This window comes from Sciurus carolinensis, chromosome 5 (genome assembly GCF_902686445.1).
Source record: "Sciurus carolinensis chromosome 5, mSciCar1.2, whole genome shotgun sequence".
Classification (NCBI taxonomy): Eukaryota; Metazoa; Chordata; class Mammalia; order Rodentia; family Sciuridae; genus Sciurus; species Sciurus carolinensis.
In genome coordinates, this window is record NC_062217.1 from 85010370 (window position 1) to 85024947 (window position 14578).

Here is a 14578-nt window from a genome sequence, read left to right on the forward strand (position 1 = left end):
GCCTGTATTTCCATTTTTCTGGAGAAGTCTGCAAGTTTCAGGAAAGAAAGACTATACATAATTCATCTAAATTGATTTTTGTTTTTCCTTCCATTGATCTTGCATTCTAGTTCTTGTTGTCGTCTTTCCACATGCTTTAGTTTAGATTTCCTTCCTAGTACTTGGTGTGGTTCATTTTGTACTATTTTCAAGTGAAGTTAGTCCCCAAGATAACAATTCTTCATGTATTTGAACACCATCAGTAAATCTCACTTCAACTGTGTCTTTCCAAGCAAAGAGACACTAATTTTCTTATTTTGTTTTCATTTTCCTCCCCTTTCTATCTTACACTGTATTTCAAGTTCCTTATAGCTTTTTATTCTATAGCTTATGCTCCCTGACATGACCCAAGTATCATGTCAGGCTTTGGCAGAGCTCCACTCTTTGTCCTTTTCACTGACGCGTTCAAGTCTCTGGAAGGAGTCATGGGGACTGGTCGGAATTAACTGCTCAATAAAATTTGTTGAATGAATGAATGAATGTCCCTGCCTCATTATCTGACTGATGTACTAATTAAGGATATAACCATGATTGTGCAGGTTATCAAGATGTTTGATTACACCTTAAAGTCATCTGCTCAATTACAAAGGGAAAAGTTTTCAAGTTCTATGGAACAATATGTGTGGCTACTTTCCAAATTTTTCTTACTCACTCAAGGCATTTTATATTCATGAGCCTTGATGTTACAGCAATAATTCTGCCTTCAACCATGTTTCATTTCTGGTTTCTAAAAACCAATGCAGTGTTTTCATGCCAAGTCCCAGCTGTGCCACTATTGATGAATAAGTGTACTATTTGGCATTACAGGTCAATGAATATTGAGACTTGGATCAGAAACCAATTTTTTAACTAAAGACTAATGCTAATGTTTTTATTTTCCTTTGTGAGTAATTATCTTCTGTTCAACTTTTGTTATAGAGCACTGTGGTTTCCAGAAGAAAGTCCTTGGCTTGAAGAAACTGGAGTCGATTGACTGTCAGAATAAATAAAAGTTACCTCTTTCATTCTTTATTCTTCATAGATTTGCTGCTGTTCCTTAAATTATATACAAAGAGAGAGAGAAAGAGGGAGAGAGAGAGAGAAACCCTAAAAGAGGAATATGAACAACTATGAAGCCTCCATTAGATCTTGGCAAGAGGCCCAAAGAGACCACCAAGCTTGCTCATAAATGCAGAGTGTCTAATAAAAATGTGATGATTATTATTATTATACATTTATTGAGCAGCAAAAATGCACTAAATTAAAAAATGTTTTTCATATCTCCTGATGGGTGTGTAGAAACTGTGGGCTGTTTGTTTGCCCCAGTAATTGGCATGTTGTCCTCACAGTCTGATGGCTGCCAAGGGTCATCATCTTGCTCCCATGCAGATTTTCTATGGCCCAAGTACTACTCCTCACCCTGTCACCTCACATCAGTACCATTAAATTATGGATCAAGTTCCATTCTTTAGATATAGTCAATGTGAGAAAAGAATGCTTACCAAGTCCTTTGAACTTTTTTCTATTTCTCCAAAAGACTCTGGGGTACTATTGCACAGTATGGTGACTACTGATAATAATTATGTACCATATGTTTCCAAAAGCTAGAGGAAATGATTCTGAAAGTTTTTACCACAGAGATGTGATAAACATATGATGAGATAAATATGTTTAACCTGCTTTAAACATTACACAATGTTACACGTATCAAACATTACATGGTACCCTATTAATATGTTCACTTTTATGTTTTTCATATCAGTTAAAATAAAAATGAATTTTTAATAATTCTTAAAACAGAAAGGACTTGGTTGAGGTCTCCCTGTGAGGAATTTTTTTTTTAACCCAAAGATTATACACAAAGATGGCTTCATCTCCTACATCTACCAGTGATTAAAAAAGCAACACAAATAACAACTATCATCTTAAAGCAAACTCCCATTCTACTTGGAGAATAACAAAAAGTAGCTTCTCAGATAATTTTAGAACTCCCCTAACAACCATTATTTAACAAAATAACAAATATTTAATGAGCGAGAACCACAACTTGCATTTCAAACCAGAAACGAGTACTTCTTGAACTGCTTGCTATCTAAATTCTGCAAAGAGAAGAGTAAAATACAGTCAATAGAAAGCTCTTCTCTTAAAGCAAGTGAAGTCTTCTGTTTTCCTTTGCACCTCCTCCTCTTTAAAGCTACACAGTGAAGGACTCCAGCCAAAACAGAGAGCACATGTTACAGGACCCAACTTGACTGGGCATTATTATCCCAGCATACCTAAGACCAGTTGCTTAAAAGGTAGCTTCCCTTTTTGCACCTACAATTATTTTCATGCACAAATAATGTATGTTAAATTGGTCATTCGTGAGCTGAATTCAGCACTGGCTCCTCATTTTGACCGAATAAGGGATCATTTTCTAGTGAAATTATATTTTATGAGTAATTTTCATGTCTGCATGGTATGGCTGAGACAAACACTTAACCCTAAGAATGACAGCAAGAGCTCTCTTTAAAACTTAGGACAGGAAGCCTGGAAATGATGCTGAGTGGTAGAGCACTTGCCTAGCATGTTTGAGACTCTGAGTTCCATCCTTAGTACCATAACACAACAATAATACTACGATGAAAACTCAGGCCACTAAACTTATTTGTGATCTGCTTGACTAAAAAGTACATGATTCTTCTCAGGGCCAGGACTAGGATAAGATGCAAGATGTCTGGGATGCATGATTTAAGAGGCACTCCCTCTCGGGGCCTGTGCAGATGCAACTCTAAGAGGGAGCCCCCTTACATTTTGCACATGAGGTACTTTGGTCACCAGAGTCTACATCCTTCTAGGATCCAGTTAATGCTGCCATTGTTGGGCAAGGCTTATCATTCTAGCACATGAGGTAAAACCAACTATATCCACAGGAGACACCACGAACCTTCCAGTGACTTTACAGATGGGGCTCTGTTGATAGGGGGTGGTGGTACCCATGTAGTCACACTTCTAATGTTAAAACTTATGGGGGCAAACTGGTTTGTTATTTCAACTTATTTTTTATTTTTAATTGGCACATAATAATTGTACTGTATAACGTTTTAATACATTCACACAATGCACAATGATCAGGTCAGGCTCATTGGCACACCACCACCCTAGAAAGGTAGTTTCTTTTTGTTTTTGAAGAGCTGGGGATAGAACCCAGGGCCTTGCTCAGGTTAGGCAAGTACTCCACCACTGAGCTACATCACAAGCCCCAAGAATTATTTTTAAATAGTATGGCACAGTTAGTACTCACCACTAGAGTGAATCCAACCCCCTAATGGATTTCCATCACGAGAACCTTCTGTCTTTTGACCCTCCATTTTTCTTCATGACGTGTTCGCAGTTTGTCAACGTGAAGTCAGAGGATGTGGGAGGACAAGTGGTTCTGTCTTTGGCTTTCTGCTCCATACTTTTTCAGTGAGAAAGGGCAGGCGACAGGTTGTGAGAGAAGGCTCCTTCTTTATCACTTGCTATTCCAACTTTGTTTCTGCGGATGGAGTAGGTTCGTGTCGCGCTCTGCGTCTTTTGGCTTTCTCAGGAGCTCTTCGACCTCCAGGAGACGTGAAAAACACTTCTAGCCAACAACACTGAGGTACTGGTCACTGAAGGGACATTGTGCAGGCCTGTCATTGCTCAATGAGATTAGTCTCTAACTGATGCACACGGATCTTACTGAAAAGGCTATTCTGTAATTGTTGCCATTAGCACAGCTACCATTAGGCAGTTGCCTAAAACTTCCTGGAGGGACTCACAGGAGGCTCCAGCAGCCCCGGTTCACTCATGTAGAACAGCAGGCGCTGTGCTAATTTCCAGGCTCCCACCCATTAGGGGAGAGAAGCAGCTCATTAGAGGTCCTACCCTCTCAACGCCAATTACCCCGGGATAATGACCAAACCTGGAGCGTACTAGAAAGTTCAGGGCTTCCCTACCATTCCTCCCATTCATGATCTCTGTTGATTACATCCACTGAAATAAACCCCAGACCTCAAATCTCACAGCCAGGCTTGACATAACCAGCCATGTGAGTGCTGTGTCACGTTAATTTAAAGGCTGAGCATTTTTAGCTACCTATAAGACTTTTAGAGAAAATGCTCAACCATAATAGAGTAGCATATAAAGTTGTTTTGTTTCATTTTTTTCCAAGGTCTCTTCCTCTGGCGAGGAAAGAGACTTTTATAGCAGAGAGAAGCAAAATCAGTAGTCTCAAAAGTGTTAATATCTTTAATCTTTTCAGAAAACTGAACAGAATTGAAACTAACCTGAATGACCTATGTCCCCATGTCACACTCATTTGGTAGAAAAATGTTGTGGGAGAGGTGGGGAAGAGGCTGGGAGGAAGAATTGAAATGTCCCAGAAAAATCAGAAAATACCAAAAATCTGCTCTGAAAAAAAAAAATGTATCTTCAGGTGCCAACATACTGTACTACCAGGCATAAGAGAGCCCTGGACCACAAGGACCGACTTTTGAATACTTTTGCCCAGTGCCATTAAAATCTCACTTTGGTTTCCTTGCTCTCCTTCTGCATACTTCATAATTTATTTTGCAATTTCATCCTAGGTTCAGAAGCCACAGTTTTTTGGTGTTTAGGTTTCTTCACCCACTCTTACCTATGTCATCCCCAACCCCAGGCCCACCTCTGGGACAGACAGCCCCTTTCTTATTCCTGAGTGTCATCTGAAAGGGGGCCAGATTACTCCTGCCTGAACTTGCACATGGCAATGTCTCCATAGTGCTGTAATAAGAAAATGTATCATTCAATTGTTTCATGGCTTTAAATGAATCAACCAGTTGTTTTCTGTTGTGTAAATATTCTTTCAAATATGCAGAAGCATATTTTGGAAATGATTGTTTCACTGACAGATCTTGTTCATAGGCACTAATGAAGGAGATATTTTTACAGATAATCTGAAGAGCATACAGCTCATATATTATAAGGATGCTGTTAGCAGAAACGTAGCCCATGTTTTTTCTAATGTGTTAACATCATACCCAGAATCCCAAAGGGGAAAAGTTATAACTGTTTGGAATGTAATAGAACTGTCAAAACGACATGAAATCAACTCCATAAATGGAAAACACAAGTCATTCTTCTATTTAATTTGTGACAGGATGAAAATATAAATTGTTGCATCCAGATTAAAAAAATAAAAACAAGGGATATAGGCGCCCTCTCGTGGAGAGAGTCAATACTACCATTTCCACACAGGTTTCTCCAAATCAATGTCCCAAATCCTGCGAACATTTTTAAGAAGCTTCAATCTCTTAATTTTTGCTCAAGTGATATTAGTCATGCTAGACAGTGGTGTCATAGTTTCATTTGCTTTGAAATCGGAGTCTCTGCCTCCAGTTTCAAGTTCTTGAGTTAACTTAGCAGACCCACTTGTAAGTTACTATTGCCCTGCAAAAGCCCTGAGCCTATACCTAGTGTCTCTGCTGAAATTTTAGACAAGATCTGGGATCACTTGGCTTCACTCTAGCTTCTTTTTTGGTCCTACCCCTTTCAGGACATACTGAAGCCATCATAGCTTTATTATGAAATAATAATATAATGAATTGGTCCTTCCCTTTATCAGTGTACATGAATTTTATCTTCATTATATTAAAAAGATAACCTTCCTTGAATAGGCCTTATAATCATTTTCCTCTGAGCAATAATAGTGCTATTTTCTTATGTTTGTAAGACAAGCTAGGGCAAGAGCTCTTTCGTAGCATTTATTGTGGTATGTTTGAATTTTTTGCTGCTTGTCTGTCTCCTTTGACTATAAGTTCTATGAAGATGAAGACCCTCTCTGCTTTCAACTATTGCACTCTCAGGATCTTGCACACGTTCTAGCATGCAGGGGGGTACTTCATAACAAATGTTGCATAAATAAATCCCATTTTGAGGTGCAAATTTGGCCTTGCTGGAAGCAGCAACCAATATAGTCATACAGGTATTAACAGGAACAAGGGAACAGCAAGTGGCAAGAGGAATTGTGATTGCAATCTCGAAAGGGTCCCCTTTGCCAGCAGAGAGAGAGAAAGAGAGAGGTCAGATGAGGGCAAAAACCAAGGGCAGCTGAATCTCTGAGGCTGCAGTATGGCACATTTGTCTAACTTAGCTGCACCCAAATGTCAGTGGGCATCAGACTCACCTGGAGGGCTCGTTAAATGCCGGTTGCTGGGCCCCACCCTGGAGTCTCTGATTCAGAGGGTCTGGCAAGGAGCCCAAGAATTTGCATCTCTGCCAAACTTCCAGGTGATGCTGATGCTGTTGGTCCAAAGACCACACTTTGAGAACCACTGATATAAAGCAATGGTGCTCACCCTGCCTCTATCCAAGAACCACCCAGACACTTGTGAAAATTTGAAAATTTGGGTTTCCCAGAATATACCCAAGACCAATGAAATCAGAAACTCTGTAGTTGAAACCCAGGCATTAGTACTTTTTAAACCTCCCCAAGGCAGAAGACTTTGTAGGCAAAAAGACTTTACCAAAGTCTGGGGCCCTGTTGCTGACTCAGTGTCAGTAACAGAAACATATAATAATGTATCTCTTGACTGCAAAGGCTTCCCCTACATCAGATCATGTGAACCTCAAAAAATCCTGGGAGATAGGAAAACTCAGTTTTAGACAAGTCAGGCAATAAGTGGGAGCTCTTGGTCTTACATCAGATTTTTTTAATCCAATATCAATTCTAGAGTCAAATAAACTTGAAATAGAGGCCAGGACCTAACTGGGAAACTGGAAACACCTCTTGGAAAATTTGAAGTAGCATCTTGGTGATAAGAATGAGAAAAGGACACAGTGAAGCAATCCAGGGATTGATTAGTAACAATAGGAAACTGCCATCAACCTAAAGTTATAAGAAGAATCAGTATTGTTGGAACCAGGGTCACCTGGTAGAAGTTGGACCCATGTTTGGTCTGGCAGAGCCATGCTACTAAGCATCTACCAGCCTCTTCTTTTGGTCCAATCAGTATGGAATTCTTCTGGCCTGGGAGCTTGGGAAATACAGTGTGCAAGATTCAGCAGCACAGTGAGGATCAGTGAGATGCAAACAGGTCCAGGACTTAAATTCTCAGTCACCCATGTAAGTTAGGTTACTCGGACAAGTACCTGACTTCTTAGAAGTGAAATTTTTCCACTCTATCAGATTGATTAACTGAAAGAGGTAATACTTATAGACCTTAGCACATCACGAGCACTGAGTAGGCATCTCATAAACATTTACTTCTCTCTTTTCACCCTAGTCCTGTGCTACCAAAGCTATTGTTCTCTGTACTCTCCCAGAATTGAGAAACCACTGGAAATGACAGTTCCATACATTAGCAATATCAATGCCACTTCTGTGGTCAGAGTTGGGCCTTTCCCCATGGGACACTGCTGTTATTGCTGCCATTGCCATAGACAACACCAGATGCCAGGTGAGTGCTCAAGATGGACTGCCAACCATACGATCCAAAGAGAAAATGACATTATTCAATAAATTAACACAGACGTGTGAGGTACAAACTGGATCCGAAAATATTGTCACCATTCCATCAGTTTGGTGACCACAGCTCTGACCTCTGCCTTCCAACAGAATACCCAAGAGGTAAAGCATTCCTGAGGATAGTTTCAAGGGAGATTTTTTAATCACTATTTTTTATGTCAATCAAAAGCATTAGATTCACTTTCTGGTCACCTCCCATTTTTAGAAAATGGATATACATCATATAAGAACTAATTGATTTAAAATAAAACAATAAACTGAATAAGAGAAAAAGGATTAATTAATCAAGACAGATAAGAAAAAAGAAAGTGCTGAAGGTAGGAAATGTAGCTTCCTAATTATTTGCTAAGAAGTTAACAAGACGTTTATTATTAACAACCTAATTTGGCAGGCTTTGCTGTTAATAGTCTATCTTATAGAAAACTAAATTAAGCCTAATAACAAGTTGGTATTTAAAAAAAAAGAAAAAGTGAACTCTTTATCTAGAAGGACATACTTAACTAGGCACTGTACATTACCTGTGCCAAGTTGTATCACTTAAGTTAGCATGTCAGCTATTACTGCACAAACTTAAGTGCCAAGAAAAAACTAGCTCATATTGTTGGTCAGAAGTTTAGAAATATGCAGAATCCCATACCAAAATTTATCATGGAAAGAAGTGTTTTAAAATTCTGAGGTCAATTAGTCATTCAAAATAAAATTAACTTCTAGAGAATTCAAACACTCATACTAATGCATATGATGAATAAACAGGTCATTAGTACAAATATTACAATAATAATACACTTTCCTCTATCCAGGTAGCATCTCTTCTCCCAGAGTTTGATGTACTTTTTCATAAGTATTTTCTTTAACTATCTTGGCTAGAGGAAATAATCCCAGTTAAAATAGGATGTGTTTTGTAGGAAACAGTAATTATGATGTAGTTTTACAATCTGAAACTTTATTGAGGGAAAAAATGATATACACACTGTCATCTTCAATATTATTTTTAAAAGCATCACATTTTAGGATAGGCTTTACTATTAATTATTATTATTAACAATAATAATGCTAATTATAAGCATTAGTCCTTGGCAGCTGCTCAGACAAAGAAACTAGAGACTCAATAAGCTTCTCCGAGTTTAGCATTTTCATGCAACATATAATTTTAAAATTCTGAAAATAGATTTAAACACTAGTAATTCTATATTTGTTTCCTTAATAGTGTTGTGACGTAAGAGATTTCTTTCCTATTGAACTTGTTTCTTCCAGCTGCATACATAGCAATTATTCAAACCTCTGTAACTCACATTAGACATAGAGATGGAGATCCTAATAAACCTTACTAGAATTTGGAGTAAAATATATCAATTAACTTTGTTAATCTTGACATGTTATATTATGCTTTTTAATTCAGCCTATTTCAGGACCTAGAAAAAAATAATAAACTTCCACATTATAACACAAAAAAACCCAATGAAAGAAGTAATAAGATTAATAACTTTGAGAAGAATTAAAAAGACCTAATTCCATTAAGGTTATACATGCTAAACCTTCTAGAATTAATAATTGTGCCTATGTATAATAATGGATATTTATGGGAGAGGAATCTGAAAATGCTCAGTTGCTTCAAAGGATTAGTGGTAAATGATCACATTAGTGCCTTGTAAGTTTTCCCAAACATCTCTTACCTTTCCCAATCCTGTTTTATCCATATTTTCCAAATGTCTTCTTTTATATTTATATATACTACTCTATACTGTCTCTCTCTAAACTTATCTTCACTATATTCCATTTCATTAAATTTAAAGAATTTAAATTATCCCCAGCACCATGGGATGGAAAAAAGAAAAAAACAACAAGAATTTAAATTACAACTCATAAAAATTGGTCAATTTAATTTTTAAAACTCAAAGTAGAATTTGTGACATCTATTGCTTCTCAAATCCTCATACAATAAAAGAATGACATGGGAACTTCTGATCAAGCAGAATGACAGTCTGGATAGTTCAAGATGTCTTCTCACTTTGGAACAAATAAGTTCTGCATAAAATACAATTTTTGCTGCACTACTGCATTTGCATTGGGTTTAGAGTAATTGGATGTGGCAGGCATTACTAGGGCTCATCAGTATCTGCTTCTCCTTTTATTCTTGGGCATATGGAAGGCTATATTTTCTGGCTCTCCTGCAGCTGTGGAAGTCACATAACTAGTTCTTGCCAGTTAAATATAAGCAGAATGACAAGGGTCCATTTTGAGTTGGCAGAGTGAAAATTTCACATATAATCCTCTACACTCTTTTCTCCCTTTATACCATGAAGGCAGAGAGGCTTCTCATTAAGACAGTGGAGCCACAAGATCAAAGTAACTGAGACAGTTTAGACACACCATAGAGTAGATCATGCAGGTACTCTGACTAGCAGGAGGCCTTGCATAGATGGGAATTCAACTTTTTCTCCTTTAAATCGCTGATATTTTTGAAAATTCTTATTAAAATAATGCTGCTTATCCTATTCTAATTAATTCATGATGAAAACCTACAAGGAGAAAAAACAGGCAGTGAGCTATAAGTATAGGTAAGGAGCAGATTTGCCCTGAGGAAAAATTATCCTAGCCATCACTAAGAGAGGGGGGTTGAGTTAAAGCATAAGAATTTAGCTAGAGACTCTATAAGAGTCTATTGAAAACCCTGATTTCTGGCAGAAACAAACATCTTTACTTTAGGTCTCCATATTTTATATACATGAAGATCAAACCACATATGAACTTTCAACAAAAAATTCACAAAACAAAAAAAAAGAAAAGATAAATCACCATGAGTAAGAGTCAGTAGAAACAAACAGAATTGGATACTCAAGAGTTTCAGATATTTGAATTGCCACCTTTAGAGTATTTTTTTTAAAAAGCAATGGAATAAACAGCAAAAAAAATAGTTAAAGAGAAAATCAGCAAACTGGAAAGCTGATCTGAGGAAATTATTCTAGATGCAACATACAGGAACAGGAGATTGGGAAGTTTGAAAAAGGCTGTAATAAATATAGGAGAATGGGAAGTAAAAGTCTAATAGAAGGAGAAAATTGAGTGGAGAAGAGACAACAGCTGAAAAGATAATGACTGCGAGTTTTCCAGAACTAAAAATAAGAATTCACAGACATTGAAATCATCATACTGATTGGACCAGAAAAAATTTAATTGTATTTTATGCAAAATTTAACTGTTCCACAGTAAGAGGAGCCTCTCAGACTATTTATCTGCCCTTATGCTGGATCAGAAGTTCCCAGGTCATTCTAACTGAATGTAGCAGCACACATCTGCAATCCCAGCAACTCAGGAGGCTAAGACAGGAGGATCACATATACAAGGTCAGCCTCAGCAATTTACTGAGAACCTCAGCAAGATCCTGTCTTAAAATTTTAAAAAAGAAAAGAACTGGAGATATGATTCAGAGGTAAAGTATCCCTGGATTCAATCCCCAAAACAGAAGAAGGAGAAGGAGGAGGAGGAGGAGGGAAGAAGGAAGAAGACAGCAGAAGAAAGGAGGAGGAGGAGGAGGAGGAAGAGGAGGAGGAGGAGGAGGAGGAGGAGGAGGAGAGGAGAAGTTGTTGTTGTTGAAGTTGCTCCCAGGTCATTTTTATGCTGCACTAAGATTTGAGAACAAATACATGTTGCAAATTCTATTCTGAAATTTTTTTTAAAAACTTCACTATTCATTTGAAATGTAAGGAATAAGGAGTATTACCTAATTGCATTTGTCCTTGAGCTCATCTAGACACGTTTTGGTCAATCACTATTTACCACAGATAAAATGACTAAAAAGCAGAAAAACAGATCACTAAGAACCATTAGATTGTAACATCTCAGTAACAATAATGGAAGCAAGAGCAATCAGAAATCTTCAAAATACTGAGTATAGATAATTATCAATACAGAATTTTGTGTCCTGAGAAATTATCTTTAGAGAAAAATTTGAAATAAAGAGGTATCTTGATGAATTAATAACAGGGAGTGTTTAGTACTAATAGATACCACTAAAACTTTTATAAGATGTATTCAGGTAAAGGGGCAATGTTCTCTGAAGGAATGACTGAGAAGCAGGAAGGAATGGTGTAAAAATAACTTATTTAAACTATGGGAAAAACTAAACAAATGTTTGTCTTTGAGTCAATATCAGTGTCTGATTTTTAAAAATAAGAAAATATTGGATGAAAATAACATGGAAGTTGGAAAAAGAGGACAGAGCTGAAGTGTTCTGAGAAGGTGAATTGTTCCAAAGGGAGATGAGCTATTAACTTGAAATTAAAAAAAAAAAAAGTATGTATTGTAAGATTTCATTCATGAAAATAGAAAGGAAAAATTTCCAATCAGAGGACAAAGAAAAAATTAAATGAGCAAATCTTCATAAATCAATGTTTTAAAGGTAAAAGAGAAGGAGAAATACATAGAAAAATCTTGACAAATAGAAATCACCAAGTGAGATTATTAAAACAAATTGTAATGTATCTATAATCACATTAAAAGTGAACTAATCCATAACCAGAATAAATTACCCAGTAAGTTGTTTTTATATTAACTCAATATCAAAACAAAGCACATACAAAGAAATGATGCCCAAGACAGGCAAAATCCAGCCATATGCTGCTCACAAAAATCAGACTGAGGCATCTGGACCATGAAAATTGTTCAAGCAAAGAGATAGAAAAGAAATTCAAATTGTTATAGTTTCAAAATCTATATGCCTCAAACTACAACAAGCAAATATTACTAGAATGGCAGAAAAAGTGAGAATTTTTTTTAACATTCTGTATAGTATAACACCAAAGTCAGGTATATATGTGGAGGAAGAGAGTTCAACACATTTTCTCAAAGAGAAAAAACAAGTCAAGCAAAGAAAAACCCAACAGCAACTATGACTATAGAACTCAAACAACATAACAAGCAAGCTTGGTTTATTGGATATATACAGGATGTATTCAATAATTAGAAAATATTTATTCTTTTCAAGCAAGTCTCTACATTTAAAAAAATCATATATTCACATTCTCTAAATTTGAGACCAGACATTGCAAAAATATGATCAATAAAGGTCCCTATATTTGGACATTTTAACACTTCTGAAAAATGGGTCAGGGGATATCATAATGGAAATTTTTAATATTTACACATCATTAATAGAAATACTATATTTAAAAACTTGTGAGAATGGAGCAAAAACAGCACTTCCCCAAAATTTTAAGACAGATGCTTATTCTAGAAAAGAATAAAGACTAAAATCTAAGTATACACTGAAGAAGTTAATAAGAAAAAAGAAGGTAAATAAAAAGAAACAATAAATAACAGAAATTAACTCAATACAAAAACAAAGAAAATGACAAAGAAATGATGCTCTGCAAATTTCCAAGTATCTAAATCAGTGACTACCAAGCTTTATTTCCAAAAGAATCATCTGGAGGACTTAAAACACGAATTGGTTGGCCACGTCCCCAAAGTTTCTGATTCGATAGACCAAGGATGGCCCAATGTTTTGCATTTCTATCATATTCTCAACTGATGTTGATGTTGCTGGTCCAAGGACCAAACTTTAAGGACTTCTGATCTAAGTTAATGCTTTCAATTCTAATCAAACTGGCCATAAAGGTTCTTTTACTTCCTATCATGGAAGACAGTTTACATATGCATTTATTTTCTCTCCCTTCTGTCTGTCAAAATGTAAACCAAGTAATAATGAGAAGATCAGGAGAGGTTTGTCATGATCAAGTTCTAGAAGAAAACTATGAGACCAGTGGAGCAAAAATGCACAGTGAAGGAAAGCACAATTTTTTTAATACAAGAAGGGTACTAAGTTTCTCCCGGTAGCAACCTAGGGAGGATCAGAATTAATCTAGGATATGTTGATATCAGACTAATGAGAAAAGACAGAGAAAGTAGAGCAAAAAGTTATCAGTGAAATACACACGACAATAATTGGGCTTCAAGTCCCTTAAGGATCTGTGGCGAGACAGATATACAAATGAAGATGATAATTGTCAAACCCAGTCAAGCTGGATGATTAGGAACATTGGGAAAGGATTTTACATAAGATTTAGAATTTCACCTACTCCTGAAAACTGCCCTATGTGTAACTACCCTGTGTATGTGTTGAGGGAGAGAGTTCAACACATTTTTCTCAAAGAGAAAAAAAAAGTCAAGCAAAAAACACAAGTAGTGTGTGTTTCTTTTTTATTTTCTTTCTTTTTTGTTCTTTGTTTGATTTTTATGTTTCTAATACATCCTCTTCCAAAGCATTTTGTATCATTCATGAATACTAAAACCTACTGAAGTGCTAAGGAAAATACTCATTTTAAGTTCCTTATTTTAAAAATAAAATTTTACATGTAATCATAGTTTCAGTGGGTAAACAGCAGATAATACTAGAAATATTTTGTTAGCAAAAGATACTCAAGTAACATATTTTTTAAAGGAATGTATTTTCACTCCAAAGACCATGAAGTCCAGAAACACCTAACCCACATCCTAAACCCCTGTAGATGTCCGATATTAAAAGATTAAAAATGAATTTGTCAACATATAACTTGAATGGAAAAGTTAAAAGTATTAACTTTCAAACAACAATAAGATAGTTGTATTTGTGGTATTTATATTTCTTTAAATCTTGCTCTAAATTATTCTTAATTGCAAGGTCATAGGACAATGGAGGAATATAAAAATATCCTCTCTTATATTTTACCAATAAGGTAAAGGAGACCCAAAGGTATTAAATTAATCCATTAATTATTGAGCTCTTATTTCAATACAGATTTTTAATTAATTTTTTATTTGTTCTAATTAGTTTTAATGTAAAGAGAAAACTTAATAACAATTAGATTTTTACATGATATTATAAAAATAAATTTGGCTTATTTAGAGAGGAGCCTTTGTTTGATTATAGTTGGCACCAATCTTCTTAAGTGAAATTTAACGAAGGTAAATTCATGTGTGCTGGTTTTAAAAACACAAAACTGTGAGTGACCACAAACATCTATGAGATCATCTCACTTTTTTTACTTTTTAGGAAGAAATTGGCAGAGGGTATAT